The sequence below is a fragment of the Alexandromys fortis genome, unplaced genomic scaffold, assembly GCF_014885135.2.
Source record: "Alexandromys fortis isolate MF-2015 unplaced genomic scaffold, M_Fortis_MF-2015_v1.1 scaffold_77, whole genome shotgun sequence".
Lineage (NCBI taxonomy): Eukaryota > Metazoa > Chordata > Mammalia > Rodentia > Cricetidae > Alexandromys > Alexandromys fortis.
This window is the reverse complement of record NW_026067967.1, coordinates 7,701,526-7,718,065: the sequence shown is the minus strand read 5'-3', so window position 1 is coordinate 7,718,065 and position 16,540 is coordinate 7,701,526. Positions and strand designations below refer to the sequence as shown.

The 16,540-nt window shown below is 47.2% G+C and overlaps 1 protein-coding gene across 2 annotated transcripts in view; it reads right to left on the bottom strand.

Annotated features, from left to right (window-relative positions):
* LOC126508899 (microtubule-associated protein 6-like) overlaps positions 1 to 4,294 on the bottom strand; it is a 32,369-nt gene extending 28,075 nt beyond the window's left edge. Inside the window, exon 1 of one of the 2 annotated variants that reach the window (XM_050154387.1) lies at positions 4,070 to 4,294. The gene's annotated coding sequence lies outside the window, so the exon portion shown is untranslated. The remainder of the gene's footprint in view (positions 1 to 4,069) is intronic. The other variant, XM_050154388.1, reaches the window with a different exon arrangement.
* Positions 4,295 to 16,540: the final 12,246 nt, after the last annotated feature.

Genomic DNA, 16,540 nt, shown 5'->3' with positions numbered 1-16,540 from the left:
TAGAGCACAGGGGGCAGTATGTTGGAGGACCTGAAGTGACTCAGCCCCACCAGACAAAAGAAGGTGCCCTACTGCTAAGGGCTTCTGTGGGAATAAGTCTTAGATCATGAAGAAGCAGGCTTAGTTAATACTTTTCCTATACTATATGACCAAGGCAGGGAACAGGACATGCATGATTTAGGCTTCGTACAGGGGTCACTCTTTGTGTGGGCAGGAGAGTGGAGTTTAGTACTCAACAGTCAGGCTGCCTCTGATCCTTAGGTAGTAGGGGCCTGGGTGTGTCCTTACCTTTGTGCAGTTCTATCTCTTTTAGGGTCTGGCCACCTGGAAGCAGGGGTGGGAGATGGTGTGGATAGAGGGGGCTGTGTTCTCTAATAGAAATGTGAAACTATTTTTCAGGCCAAAAAAATATAAAGTTGCTTCCTCTTGGGGCTAGAGAGATGGTTCAATAGCTAAGGGCATTTGCTGTTCTGGCAGAGGACCTGGGTTCAGTCCTTGCACCTACAACCATCTGTAGCTCCAGTTATAGGGGATCTAGAGCCCAGCAAAGACCCACAGCAGAAAGCTGAGTCACTTGCCTCAGATAACACCCCAAGTGACAGTGACTCCACATGGCAGATGCCCTTAGGGGCCAACTGCCAGCTGGGGTCACAGCCCATTGGCTACCCTGCTCCCTCTCCATATCAGGAGGACAGGCAGCTCACAGGCCCACTCTTTCACCTCCCAGGGCAGCCAGTCAGGCTGGAGATTCCTTCTCTGTCAGAAGTACAAGACGTTCACTGAGGTCCCAATCAGGTCTGCCCAACAGCACAACTTAAGCTCCAAAGCTGCCCTGCAGAAGCCTGAAACGTGTTCTGTAGCCTGTGTCTTTATAGCCTGTCCTTGCCTTGGATTTGTTCTTCTTTTCTGGGGAAACTGTGTCTTCAAGATCTAGTTTACATGCATCACAGAAAGAAGTAAAAAAAAAAAAAAAACTGAAGATACAAGCCAGTATGAGCGATGGGCCCCACGGGAGAAGGGCCACGCTATCTATCACCTGCTCCCAGTTCAGCCCACACATGCTGGACACACACTTTGCATGCAGCATTCAGCTGCCATTTTAAGCACACTCCAAGTCCTACCGATTGATGTCTTCAGTGCACGCCAGGGAAACACCTCAGAATCACACAAAGGCACAAACTGGCCTTTAACAACTTGTCAGTGGGCAGGCTGTGAACCTCACCAAACGCAAAGACAAAGATGTCCAATAGGGCACTAAGATGGAGGGCCCTGAGAGCCACAGGGCCTCACAGAGGAACCTAAAGGTGGTTACAGAAGGGGTAAGGAAGCACTGTCCCTGGCCTCTTACCTCTTGTGCAGCTGTCCCTGGGAAAGTCATGCCCACAGCCCTACTAACACCACCTCAGTGCTGGGTGCTGCCCCCACTGAGCTCTTCCAGGCTGACAGAGCAGAGACAAGCATGTCCCGAGCCATCAGCTGGGCAAAGCCTCCGAATACCTAATCTTCCAAGGAATAATGAACATTAGACAAAACCGTTCTCACTCCAGTATCCTCTATTCTTAGGTTGGTGCCCTGTGATGGGAGAGGGAAAGGGGAGAGGATGTTGGGGTCTAGAGTGAGCCAGATGCCTCACAAAAGCACGCATTTATCTTTGACCTCCATGACAATGCTGTAAGACAGACTTTACCTCATCAATAATTGAGAAACCACACTGCAGATAGACAATGGATTTGCTCAAGGGCACACAGCTAGTGAACTGCAGGACCAGGAATCAAATTCGGAAGTGGATAACTACAAACCCGGTACTTTCTTATTATTCTACATTAATCTTTATGTATAGAGGGAAAAAACCAAACAGACAGTTGCCCTCTTAGGCTTGCAAAGCAAAGCATGCTACATCTTGTTTCTCTTAATAACAAAATAAATGGTGGGACCATCTGCAATCCCAGCACTTGGGAGGCCAAGGCAAGTAATTACAAGTGTATTGATAACTGGGCTATGGAACAAGACCTTTTATCAGAAAAAAAAAAAAAAAAAGAAAGAGAGAGAGAGAGAAAAAGAAAAAATCAACATAATTTAGAAATGGGGGATGTAGCTCAGTGATACGGTGTTTGCCTAGTGTATGTGTGAGGCCCCGGGTTCAGTTTTCAGTATGACTAAATAAATAAGATAAATGCATGAATAAAATCATATTTGCAAATTATGCTACAGAAAAGAGGCCCACTTTGGGTCACTTTAGAGATGCTCTACCTGTGTAGATGGCCCCAGTAAGGATCTGAAGGACCAAGGCCAGGTTCCCCAACCAGATGGCTGGCAGTCTAGCTTAACTCTCTAGTAGGGCCACTGTCTTTCACTCTGGTATCCTAACAGCTTAGCCATACCCTCTCACACTCTGGTTTTGATGATATTACTTCCTCCCTCTAGATTGCTTACCCAGTCCCTATCTCTTTGCTTGACCTACTCAAATGTGATTTATCTTTTTTTTTTTTTTTAAAGTTACATTTTTCTAATGTGCACATACATATGAGTACCACAGGGAACCTGAGGGGGTCAGAGGAAAATTTGCAGGAGTCAGTTTTCTCCTTTGACCATGTGAGTCTTAGGATCAAACTCAGGTCATCGGGTTTGGTGACAAGCTCCTTTAGTGGGTGAGTCATCCTGCTGGCTCTCAAATGTGACTCCTATGAGTCCACTCCAGTTACCACTCTCCACCTCTCACATGAACTGCTTTAGCTGTCTTTAGACAAGCTGCTGTCCTCATTCTAGACAGGAGGCCCTTGAGCTCAGGACCTGCATTGATTCCCCAGACCTTGCCCAGGGCCAGGACAAAGCTCAGAGAGGGCTGCTGGGTGAATAGCTCAGTGTGGGACTTTCAGAGTGAGAAGCTGAACAGTACCTGAAGATTCTTATCTCCTTCACAGAGAGTTAAACAAAGTAACTAAAGACCCTTATCTCATTCAAAGAGAGTTAAACAAAGTAACTAAAGACCCTCATCTCCTTCACAGAGAGTTAAACAAAGTAACTAAAGACCCTCATCTCATTCACAAAGAGTTAAACAAAGTAAAGACCCTCATCTCATTCACAAAGAGTTAAACAAAGTAAAGACCCTCATCACCTTCACAGAGAGTTAAAGTAACTAAAACACCTCATTTCAGCCAGTTAGTGGTAGTGCGCACCTTTAATCCCAGCACTCAGGAGGCAGAGGCAGGTGGTTCTCTGGTGAGTTTGAGGCCAGCCTAGTCTACAAGAGCTAGTTCCAGGACAGACTCCAAAGATACACAGAGAAACCCTGACTCAAAACACCCAAACAAACAAACAAAAAAAACCCTCATCTCATTCAAAGGGCAACGGAGACTAGTGAGGTGGCTGTTGGGGAATGAAATTTTCAGCATGGAGGCCTGACTCAAGAGCCTGAAGGGAGGGACTCACTCAAGAACTTGGGGTAGAGGGGTGGTGGGTGTGGTCTGGGAGGTGCTTGGGTTGAGTGACTCAGGAGCTTGGGCACAGTAAGAGGCTAGAAAGGAAAAGACTCCTTGCTGCTAGCAGAGGTGCAGTTAACTGTCCTGGGGCTCTGAAACCCTGGCACTATGCCAGTATCTGGCATGAGAGACAAGGAGCTTGGAGTGTAGTGAGGGGCAAGGCAGAAAGGCAAACAATTTGAGTCATGTGGTATGGCTTCTGCCATAACCTAGGGAAACAGAGGAGGTTGAAAAGGCCCAGGACAGAGTACAAGCCCAGGTAAAAAACTGTCATAAGTTGAAAGCAAGTCTACCATCTTTTTTTTTTTTTTGGCTGGGTCTCTTTATGTAGTCCTGGCTGTCCTGGAACTCAGTATATAGACCAGTCTGGCCTTGAACTCACAGAGATCTGTGTTGTAATTAGAGCATCGGGGCTGCGTCTTCAGCACCCTGGCCGCCTACATGGCTAGCTTATGCCCGAAATAGTTACACGGACACTGTATTCTTTTAAACACTGCTTGCCCATTATATCTAGCCTCTTCTCGGCTAACTCTCGCACCTGGACTAGCCCATTTCTAATAATGTGTGTAAGCACCCCAAGGTGCGCTTACCGGGAAGATTCTAGCCTACATCCATCCTGGGTCGGAGCTTCATCTCGTGTGTCTCTGAGAGGAGCTATGGAGTCTGCCTGGGAGAGCGGAGCAAGGCATTTCTGCTCCAGAGAGCAGAGCTGTCAAGTCTGAGCTCACTTCCTCTTCCCCCCAGCATTCTGTTCTGTTTACTCCACCCACCTATGTTCTAAGCTATGAGGCCAATCAATTGTTCATTGGTTGATTAACCAATGAAATCAACAGATTGATATATGACACTCCCATATCAGATCTGCCTGCCTCTGCCTTCTGAGTGCTGGTATTAAGCATGTCCCACCACACCCAGCCCTAGGTCTATTACTGTTTGTCTCTTCTCTTTTTAGAGCTAAGTCTGACTGAGTAAAAGCAAAGAGGAAGCAGAAGGGAAACGTGTAAACCACAACCAACCTTCCAGATCATCACTCACACTCGCTCAGCACGGAGCCTGGAGGAGCCCAGATTCTGCCTCCCCACGGAAACTCCACCATTTAGGGGAGCCCTGGGGATTCTGGGAAAGATGGCTGGCCGACCAGTCACAGCTGGCTCTCACAAGCGAAACCTTTAATTAGGCTGCTGCCAAGGGCAGTAGAAAGAGATAAACCAATTAGTGGTGGTGCAGAGGGACCTGCGTGAAGGTTGTGGGGCCTTTCTCAAATGGCCATTACCTTGTGTCTGGGGCTGGCTTCAGCTGCCTTCTTGTTTATATGCTGACTGCTGTTTTACAGTGCTGAGGATTGAACCTAGTACCTCACATCCCAGGCCAGCATTCTACCACCAAGCTGTACCAGGACTTTACATTTGTTTGTTTGTTTTGAGTCAGAATCTCCTTAAGTTGACCAGGCTGGTTTTAATTGCGATCCTTCTGCCTTGGCCTCCTAAGTATCTGGGATTACAGTTTGCTTGCTTGTGTGTGTGTGTGTGTGTGTGTGTGTGTGTGTGTACTTTCTTGAATAATGATAGGAGAAGGGATGGTAACAAACATGAAAGCCAGGTCTTCCCAGGAGGTGGCTCATTTGCTTTGCTACACTGGGATAAGGGATGACAATTAGGGCCAGCAGCTCACAATCTTCTCAGAGACAGAGCCTGGGTAACCACCTTGCACACTGTCTTTGTGCCTCACCTACAAAGGCCCTGTGAGGCAGGCACTGCTATCATTACTATCAAGTTATGGTGGAGGAAACAGGAGCTGAGGAAGTTAGGTGCCCTGTCCTTGGCCAGGACAATCAGAGATGCTGGGACTTAATAAGAATAATATAATTAATGGCCACATCCCAGCCTTTTAAGGAGAAATTCACCCAGGCACCAAGACAATTAATTCCACGTGAGGCCTGTGCTCCACACTCAGGGTTTTCAAAGGTGGGGAGGGCACTGTGGCTCTGGGTGCTGTGTAGAGAGTCCAAGGGCACAAGGGCCTTAAGGGTTGCTGTGATGGTCTGAGATCAGACTCATCTGGGAAACCCAAAGGCCAGGGAGACAGCTGGCTCGTGGGCCCAAAAGCAGAGAGAGGGACAATGGCCGTGGAATGCATTAATTGTGCTCTGTCTGTTGGAGCAAACTGCCCAGTGCTGTGTCATTGGGTTAGAGGTGATCCAGGAGGTCAACTCAGGAGCAGAGGAGCTGTGGGATGCTCAGGGGTTAGGAAGGAACATGAGAGCAGCCAAAGAGATTGATGTACATTCTGACACCAGATATATAGCAGAGTGAGCATTATAGCAACGAGGGTGGGGAGCAGCTCTGATAGGTCTGCACTTTGAACACGGCCGGTCTCGGCAAGGGCTCTCCTGCGGTGGGGCCTCTGCTTTGGCTCCCAAACACACAGACCAGCCCTGAAAAGGACTAAAGCCGGAGAGAGAGGCAAGGTCAAAGTAGGCTTCTCTTCTGGGGAGAAAAGCAGTAACTTTAAATAGATTGACTTTTTATATATAGTCAGATGGGATATTTTAATTACTAATAGAGCCAGGCAGTGGCTGGTGCACGCCTTTAATCCTGGCACTCGGGAGGCAGAGGCAGACGGATCTCCGTGAGTTCTAGGTCAGCCTGGTCTACAGATTGGGTTCTTGAGTTCCAGGACAGTCAGAGCTACACAGAGAAACACTGTCTCAAAAAAAGAAAAAAAAAGAAAAAGAAAAAAAATAATTAATTACTAGTAGAGTTTGATTCACCAAGTTATGAGACTTTCCCAAATGTACAGTTAGGGAATGTGACTTGCTCCGAGCTTCATCAAGGACAGAGAAAGAACCAATAACTTGAACAACAGAACAATTATCATTATTATTACTATTATTATTATTATTAGTTGTTGATGTGTGTGTGTGTGTGTCACATGTGTAGGGATGACAATGGAGGCCAGGGGAGGGCTATCTCTTCAGCCCCTATTATTTTATTTTAAATTATGTGTGTGTGTGGGGGGTGAGTATATGAGAACAATACCCACAGAGGCCAAAAGAGGGCACTGAATTCTCTGGAGCTGGAGTTACAGGCCCTTGCAAGGTGCCTAACCTGGACACTGTGACCTGAACTCGGGTCTTCTGTAAGAGCAGTATGAGCCACCCCCAACCCCCTACAAAAACGTAAAGGGGGAAAAAAAAAAAAAAAACAAAAAAAACCCCAGCCACCTCGTAATGCCGGGTTTGCTGGATGCATTTATAGCCAGTGCAGGCTGCGTGCTAGAAGCTTTAGAGACGGACTTGCACAGTTAATGTAATTTAATCTTAGACTAATCTCCAAGGACAAAGCTCTTATTTCTGTTTAATAGATTAGAAAATGGAGGCTTGGGGTCAAGTGACTTGCTTAAAGTGACAGAGCAAGCAAAACTCTGGCACTGGCACTATCTTTCAAAACCCCAAGAACTCTAAAACTGGGCCTTTCATTAAGAAAAAATTATTTATTTTTATTTTGTGTATGTATATGCACCACATCCATGTACTGCCCGGGGATGAGAGAAGAGGACTGGTATCTAACATGGAGGCTTTAATATCCAAATAGCGCTGGAGAAAGCAGTCTCTCAGGGAGGCTTGGCATATAGAGGCATGGCTCCCCAAATGCCTCTGTTGCCTCAAAATTCTGCACCCAAAACAATTTCAAAGCTGCTAGCTGAGATGGTCCAGCCTCACAGACTATCCAGCTAAGACTTCAGGTAAGCTCTACACTTTCCCATCACGCAGAGATTAAACAACAAATACCGCTAGCTCCCCCAAGACTTGACCATTATCCCAGTTTTCCCAGGGTCTCATAAAGATGCCGTCCCAGCCAGCTGTGAAGCAAGCAGCATGGCAGTGTGGAGAGATGAGGTAATGCCACGCGACAGAATGTAGATTAAAATAAATGGGTTAATTTAAGTTATAAGAGCCAGTTAGGAACAAACCTAAGCTATTGGCCAAACTTTCATTAAAAAAAAAATAAGTCTCCATGTCCTTATTTGGGAGCTGGCTGGTGGGACAGAGAAAGACTCGCTGCAGAGGCTATTAAATCTGGAGTAACAGATGGTTGTGAGCCACCGTGTGGATGCTGAGAACCAAGCCCAAGTGCCTTGAAAGAGCAAAACGTGCTCTTAACCAGTGAGCCATCCAGCTCCAGCCTGGGTCTTCCTATCGTATCAACTTAACCAACGGAGAAGTCCCTGCTATGGGCTGCAGCCCGCATTTACAGGGTAATCATTCTGAACTCACCCTTCTCACATGCATTCAGTAAAGATTTCACCACAGAAAGGAAAAGGCTTTTTTTTTTTTTTCTCTCAGTACCAATACAAAATGAAGTCCTCTGTTTGGAGATTAAAAAGGACTGGGAAGAAAAACCTCATTCTATGGCAGCTGCCGCTTGAGTTCTTGTCAAAACATTAATATAAACTGCAGTAGTCACGGCCAAATATCTCGTTGAAGGTCTGAGTCCAAGCTTGTAAACAAAGCTGTATGTTGGCATGGGAGTTACGTAGAAGGAGCTAGTCAGGGAAACCAGAGGAGAAGAGGGGCTGGGGACACGGTGGAGACAGCATGAAGGCAGTCTACTGACACAGGAGGAGGTCTCACCTGTCCATAAGTGACACATCTGTGCAGGTCAGAGAGGCTGTATGCAGCTGTCACGACCACTGTCCTGGCCAGGGCCTAACTGCCTCCCTGTCTGCACCTCCCTTGATAGCTCCCCGCAGAGGCAGAGAGCTGGCAGGCTACCCCCAGCCTGAACTCCCACCTGCCCTGGAGCTTCTGTCTCTGCCTCGTTTGGGTGTTGGGGCAATGCTGCCCCTGTGGGATGCGCATCTCCCCTCTTCCACTTCTTGCAAGTGTTTCTGAGGAGTCAGCAGTGGTTCTCTGAGTGTGGTTAGAATCGCCTGCTAATTTGTCTCTGGAACCCATTGTGCCTTCGGTACACTTGATGTCCTGAGAAGGAGCTCAAATAGAAATAAACTTGTTTTTTGTAATTTTGTACCTTATTGACTACACTTTATTACAAATATTTTACTTAAATATTTAAAGAGCTATATGTTTTTTAAATTTTATTTTATGCATATGGGTGTTTTGCCAACTTGTATGTCTATGCACCACATGAATGACCAGTACATTCAGAAGCCAGAAGAGGGCGCTGGATCTCCTGGAGCTGGAGTTACAGGCAGTTTCTGAACTGCTATGTGGGTGCTGGGAATTGAACCTGGGTCTCCTGGAAGAGCAGCCAGTGCTCTTTATAACCTTGCCATCTCTCCAGCCTTACTTAAATATCTGAAAGAGATTTATACATGATGTCAAGTAATTTTATAGAAGCCAAGACTGCAGACCAGAGGTAAGGATGTTTATATCAGGACCTGAGTTTTTATAGTCGTGACCTGGACATCAATCCTCAAGATAAAACACCTCAGATTCCTCTGGGTATCAGAGAAAATCCATTCACCTGAACCCTGCACTGGATTCCAGCTTCCTATCTGCATCCTTCCCAATCCCATGATTCATTGCAAGTAATCAATTACTGTGTAGAGAGACCAAAGTGGTTAACTTACAAAGGCTTTGAAAAGTTAGTGATCGCCAGCATTTCATTAGTAACAAGGAGTTATTTGTTATCTCGAGAACAATTGCTATCAAATTGTGCATTCAGCACGATGGATGGAAAATTTAACAATGAATTCCACTGTCTCCAGCTTGCAGAGGAAACTCCAGAATCTATACTCTAACAGGGTCCTTGGAGATTTTAATGTTGCCAGTCAGAGGGACACAGTCTGAGAAAGCCCACTTTGAAGCTGTCAAAGCCCTGTGATGAACCAGGGAAAAGTGGCTGGGACAGGACCCTGCTCAGGGCAGTTCATGCCTCAGGAGCCAATGCAACTTGTTTGGGAAGCAGAACTGGAGTTCAGAGGCTCGGTGAATCAGACTTACATCACGGCTGGGGCTGCAGTCAGACCAGTCTCCTTCACTCTGGGCAGTTCCAGGTGTGGCCATCGGAACAGAGGGGGTTGTTTGTAAACCCAGTTTGCTGTTTACAGCTGTATGACTTCAAGAAGTGCCCTTCTGGGTGCCAGAGACACGGCTTGGCAGTTAAGAACACACTGCTCTTACAGAGAATCTGAGTTCTAGCTCTTTGCACACACAGTTCACACGACTGCCTATAACTCCAGCTCCAGAGGGAATCTGATAGCTCTGGCCTCAGGTACACAGGCACACACACACATGCATACACACACTTTATTAAAAATAAAATCTGGGGGGCTGGAGAGATGGCTCAGCGGTTAAGAGCACTGCCTGATCTTCCAAAGATCCTGAGTTCAATTCCCAGCAACCACATGGTGGCTCACAGCCATCTGTAATGAGGTCTGGTGCCCTCTTCTGGCCTGCAGGCATACAAGCAGACAGAATACTGTATAAATAATAAATAAATAAATATTTAAAAAAAAATAAAATCTGGCCAGACAGTGATGGCACATGCCTTTAATTCCAGCACTCAGGAGGCAGAGGCAGGCAGATCTCTGTGAGTTTGAGGCTAACCTGGTCTACAAGAACTAGTTCCAGGACACGCTCCAAAGCTACAGAGAGACCCTGTCTCGAAACACCCCCCCCCCAAAAAAAATCTGAAGAAAAAAACCCCTGTCTTCCCTGAGCCCCATATCCCTCATCTGTAAAATGGAGGTGTCGTTTACTGTTTTCTGAAGTACTATAAAAGTGTTTTGGTCGGGCTGGAGAGATGGCTCAGTGGTTAAGAGCACCGGCTGCTCTTCCAAAGGTCCTGAGTTCAATTCCCGGCAACCACATGGTGGCTCACAACCATCTGGAATGAGGTCTGGTGCCCTCTTCTGGCCTGCAGACATACATACAGACAGAATATTGTATACATAATAAATAAATAAATATTTAAAAAAAGTGTTTTGGTTTATTTATTTATTTATTTATTTATTTATTTATTTTTATTCAGGGCCATTAGGGATAAAATGCAGGGACTCCCCATCCTAAGCATACTTGTACCATTAAACCGCATCCCAGACTCTAAAAGTATTTTCTCAGAGCCCAGCCTCTGTTCCTGCCCCATTTCCAGCTGGGATCATTTAACACAAGGCCAGCAGGAGACAGTATGAATTCTGCAGCTGCCACTTAGATGGATGGCCCTCTGGTAATTGTTTCAGCTAACAAAACTCACACAAGACAAAGGGAAGAGAAAGGCAGATTCAAAGGCTGCCTGCGATGCTGTGATCTCGCCCTTACTCCTCACAGGCCTCCGCAGGAGACCAGGGAAATTCAGTTGGGAGAAAATGCATTTATCTCCTTTGATATTTGGAGAGGGAGACAGGAAGGGGCACGAAGGCCAGTTCTACAGAAGATCAGAGGAACCGATCCAATTGTGTCACTCGGTTGGGATGATCCAATTCCATCTAGCAGTGCCACCAACAAAGGCATTTCTGCTTTCCTTTGCTGTTAAGGACACTAGGCATATGAATGAGCACATTTATTTTATTTTTTTTTAAAGATTTTTTATTTTTAAGTGCGCGCATGTGTGTGTCTGCCTGTCTGTCTGTGGGGGGATTTGTGCACAGGAATCCAGGTACCTGAGGAGGCCAGGAAAGGGTATTTGATCCCAGGTCCTTTGCAGGAGCGGTGCACGCTCTTAACCACTGTGCCAGCTCTCAAGTCCCAAATGAGTGAATTTTTACCAATGGTGAAATTTCCCTTGAGCATGACAGTCATTTCCTACTTTAAATCCATTAACTTAATCAACAAACTTCAAAACTATAAGAGCTTCTTTGATTTCTTCTGTCATGGCCTTAGGAACCAGTGTCAGCTCTGAGGTCCTGGGGAGCTGATTCTCTTCCACGAGCCTCTCACGTGCTCCTCACTTCACCTACCCCAACTTGACAGAGGGAGCTCCCAGGCAGGAGGCTGAAGAGGGAGAATAATCTGATGGACACAGGAAGTGTGCACCTGTGCAAGGACACAGGAAGTGTGCAACTGTACTAAGGGCACATGGGAGGTTTATTCTACTTAGGGAAAGGAAGTAGGACAGTAGCAAAAAAAAAAAATAATAATAAGCCAAAAAAACCACAAGTTCAATCTTGGTGATTGGCGACATAATTTTTCCACAAACCGGAGGCATTGTGGGGCTTGTCACAGCCATAAGCAGTGAAAATAGGTTCTGCCAGACCACTGGAAGGTAGGAAAATGGGTAACATGGCTGTCCATGCAGCCTGAGTGTGGGCAGCCGGACCTGCTACAGTCAGGGGCCCGAGTGATTGGAACCAGGGAAGGCGGAACAGCACAAAGCCGGCCTCCAGGGGCTTCCAACCTGGTTTCAGTAGAAAGGACTCAGAGGTGCTGACTCTGGGGAGCCATGACCTGGATATGCGGTTCCATCTTGGCCTAGCATCTTTACAGTGTCTTGTCTGTATTGTTTTTGAGACAGTGTCTCAACATCTCAGCCCAGGTGGCCCCACGCTCTCAATGCTGCTGCTCTAACCTCCTGAGTGCTGGTCTGTGGATGTGCATGCTTTTCCCGTTGGGGAAGCCCTAGCCGGGGCGCTCCACCGTGACCTGGGAGGTGACCTGGGAGGTGACGGGGCTCTGCGTCTCCTGGGGCTGCCAGTCCTTCTCTCCAGAACCTCCAACTCCCTTGGAAGTCTCCAGATAAGAATAGCGTGGGCTCGTCAGAGATGCGTGTATTGATCAAGAAACATGCCAACACTTAAAAACACTGTACAGGAAATCTTCTCTTAATGAGTGCTTAGGGCATTAAAATTGGCTTTGTCGTTCGTAATTTTGAGCTATAAAGGCATTATTATTTCATTGAAGTTCCTCACACCAAATTCCTAATGAGGTAATTGCCAGCATAATAATTGCTGTTTAATTTTAAGCAGGCGGGAAGAAAAATGCAGAGTGAAGCAGGCAGCTGATGTGGGCTCAGAGGACTGAGGCTCTTCCAGGGAAGGTCGGGGAAGAATGGCTCTCAGTTCATAAAACGGGAGTTTCTCAGAGTGCTGGAGGGGTAGCCAGACTGGGAGGTAAGTAGAGGGGGAGGCTCTCATGTCTCCCTGATGCTGGGTGGCCTCTTGGGGGTGACTTGGATGGATGTAAAGGAGCCTCGAGAACTAGCTAAAATTTATCTTCCAGGCAGTATTCAAACGGTGTCTCAGGGAAGGGACAGACCATGACTTAGCTTCACTGTTCTGCAGTGAAATAGGAAGCAGACGCTCCTAGCTGTGCTGCGAGGGCTGAGAACCATGACACCAAGGCACAAGTGGCGTCAGGATGCTTGATCATTGTTAGAATGCAGCCCCTCAGTCACCACGGCTCATGCACCAGAGAGAAGAGGACCCCATTCCCTAACTCCACAGGGCTTCACATGTGTTCAGTTATTTTTATCCATGTATTTTCCCTCTAAGTGGCCCCAATTGCTTTCATTTAGTCTGTCAGCTCGTATTTTTAAAACTCTGAGGTAAAAATAGAAACATTTAAGGCTAAATAAGGAATTTGTATCACACAGCTGCATCCACGGCTGAGTTGTGACTGGAATGTCCTCAGCGTCTGAGGGCTTGGTTGCTTGGCTTCGTGCCTTTGGGTGGTATCAGAACATCTGTAACATTAGACTCCCTGCACAGCTGGCCTGGGAGGCGTTAGGAAGGGTGTGACTAATGCTGAGCTCAGCAGACTGCCAGAGGGAGGCAGCCTACACAGGATCTCCTGTGTGTAAAATACCAGCACAGCGAGGGTATTAAGTACAGGAAATAAATCTCTACGGCTGTGTGGAATCTCACGCTTTAAGTTCATTCTGGAAAACTGCTAGCGTTGCTCTCTCGGGACTGGCCGAAGGCTCCCACACTAACAATCACCCAGGGTGGGAATGAGGGACTTGTTAAAGCACAGGTTCCTGCCTTCAGGGTCGGGTGGATTCTGGTTGGGGGGGGGGGGGTTGGATTGGGTGGCTGTTTAACCAGGTGATCCTGGTACAGGCCCAATGATGATGTATAGGGCTCAAGAGAAACACTTCGTTGCTGATCTGCCCCAGCCTTGGGCCAGACTCGGAATGAATCCTGTTCAGGGGGTCTCTTTAACTTGCCCTAGGAGGGAGGGCAGCTTGCCAGTGAATGGCAGCAGCTGGGCTCCTCCCCTCACCCGCCCTGCTCAGAAGCCACTATTCCTCCATTAAGCCCGAGCCAGAACAAGTACGGGATCTCCTCTGACGCTGGAGCGTGAGTCTCTTCTGTCACGTGTAGCCATCACCCTACACACTAGAGTTAAACAGCTGCTTCGTCTGATGTTTTGGCTTCTGGGGCCTTGCTGTGCTGGACACAAGCTATGGACATCTGGGAGGAGGGAAAATGCCTCCAGAAGATGGGGCTGTAGGCAAACCTATAAGGCATTTTCTTAATTGGTGATTGATGGGCACAGCCCATTGTGGGTACTTCTATCCCTGGGCAGGTGGTCCTGGGTTCTATAAGAAAGCAGGCTGAGCAAGCCATGAGGAGCAAGCCAGCAAGGAGCACACCTCCATGACCTCCAGGTTCCCAGCCAGTTTGAGTTCCTACCTTGGGTTCCTTCAAAGGACTGTGGTTCAGGATATGTAAGTCAAATAAACCCTTTCCTCCTCAAGTTGCTTTCGGTCAAGGTGTTTCATTGCAGCAATAGTAACCCTAACTGAGACACTGACCCTAGGTCAACAGGCCACACCCCACACTCAGAGAGATAGTAATTACCTTCTGTGAGTTAGGCTCCCACAGCTGAGCCACCACGTCCTGCCCTGCCTGCTCGGGGGACAGTCCCAATCAGAGCTTACACCAGCTGTCCCATAGCTCCCTAGCCCACTAATTCTGCTCACCTGTCCCGTCCTAGGGACCAAAGCAGAAGCTCTGCCCGGCTCTTGGACCCACTCCTGCCCGACAACCCTGGTGACGATGACATGTGGTCTTGTGTGGCCCGGGGCTTCTTTTGAGAAATTCTGTTCTGTAACTCCCTGCTGGTCCCTTGACCTGGCCCCTAGACTGAGTTAGAAGCCACGTAAGGACAAACTGTAGCAAATAGTGGATTAATTCAGTGTCTCACGCAGTGTGAGGTTCTGAGTATCTGTTGAATTTGTTGAAAGACTTGGTCAACAAGCTTAAACAAAGCCTGCTATCCTAGAAACTGTTCACTTTGGGGTTAGAACTTAAGACCAATTATCAAACTATTCCCAAAGGTGTTGCTTTTCTCGGACAGAATGGTAAGAGGGAATGGCAGGCCATGCAGAACTACAGTTATCACAGGCTCCTTTGTGCAAATGCACAGTTCTAATGCTACGCTGAAAGAGACACAGTTTCCGCCTTCTCACTTGCCATGAATGATGTTCCAGATTCATCTCATGTTTAACTACCTGTCTGTGTACAGGTGAATACATGGATCCCAGAGAGCAGATCCCCTGGAGCTGGAGTGACATGTGTTTGTGACCGGATACGGGTGCTGGAACTCTTAACTACTGCACCATCTCTCACCAGCCCCAAACACAAACATTTAAAATAATAGAAAAATATCCAATAAGGTAATCCCAGATATTCATCCATTTGCCCAGGGAGAGACCAGAGCTCAGGCCCAGAGGCCCAAGAGCTTAGAGGATTTGTTGAAATTCCAACAAATCCATTTCCTACTCTGAATTTATCTCTCTGTGGCCCAGGTCAAGTCACAAATGCAGCTTGCCAGCCTCGGAAGTCACATCTATGAAACAGGAGGGCAGGGAGGTCCTTATAAGACTCCCTCTGATCACCAGACTGCCAGAGGACCTGAGCAGTGGCTTTAAAGGTGGAACTGTTCTGGAAAGAAAGGGAGTGAGGATGGAGGAGACGGAAGCTAGTTTTGAAGTAACTGTGATTGAAAAGCTACATCTAAGTGAAGCATCTAGTCACTAGGAGAAAGGTGAATACATTTCAGAGCCATGTGATACAATGGTGTACAATCTACGCAATGTAAGTGTTGTAACCATGGATGAAAATGTTGTGGCGAAACCCAATTTTATACAAAGAATATACACGAGTAATTTTTAAAAAGCTAACTTACATTTTAAAAAGTTTAAAAAAATTTTAACGTTGTATTTATTTAGGGCGGGGGGGAGGGGAGGAGAGGCGTGTGTGTGCCGCAGTTTGCATGTGGGTGCCAGAGTTAGTCCTCTCGTATCCTGTGGGTCTCAGGGATTGAACTCAGCCAACCCTAAATGAATACTTTCAGTACCCTAGGGAAAATGCATGGTGGCCAAGAAAGCCCTGTCTGAGCCTGGTTTGTTCTGGTTTTGCCCCCCAGAATTAGACCCCCCATCTCAGAATGGCTGTCACCCCCACCAAGTCCTACAACGGCTGCTCCCACTGAGCCCTGCAGAACTGGAGGACCAAGGCAAGTGGTCAGGACTCCAGTTGAGATGAAGGCGTCCTGGCTTCCCTGCAGGCCATTCTCACTGTCCCCACATTTGTGGGGCACATGGGGGCTCTGGCTATTGCCCTATTCCAGGTCACTATATCCCTTTGAAGCTCAGTTTTCTACAAACAGACGTTTCCAGAAAAAGCCACGCCTGTGCTAAGGACACTCCAGACCTGGTCGGCTAACTGGAACTTCGTGGTTGTAGGGAGCTGGAGTGTTACAAATCCAGATCCATTGTCTTGGGCTATCTTCGGTCCCCTTAATATATTCATGGCTTACTTCTGTGACCTAAGACCCTTTGGATTGTTTGGTAAGACAGACTACTGTCTTCTAAAGTCAGTAACATCTGAACCTACAGTTTAGTTTTATCTGCTTGGTGGTAGCCCTCACTTGTGGTCCCCATCCATGTGTTTGGTCAATACACTGATCTATCAATTTCTTTTTCTTTGTGACTAAAGCTCACATAACCATTTTTATGGTGAAACACACTATCCAAGGAAACCCGTATCTTTGTTCCTAGGCTATGACCATTTAATATTTGTCTCGGAATACCCCATCTTTTATTCCCCTCTGGTGACAGCTGTGTTGTGTGCTGCCAGCTTTGGCATCCAGTGTG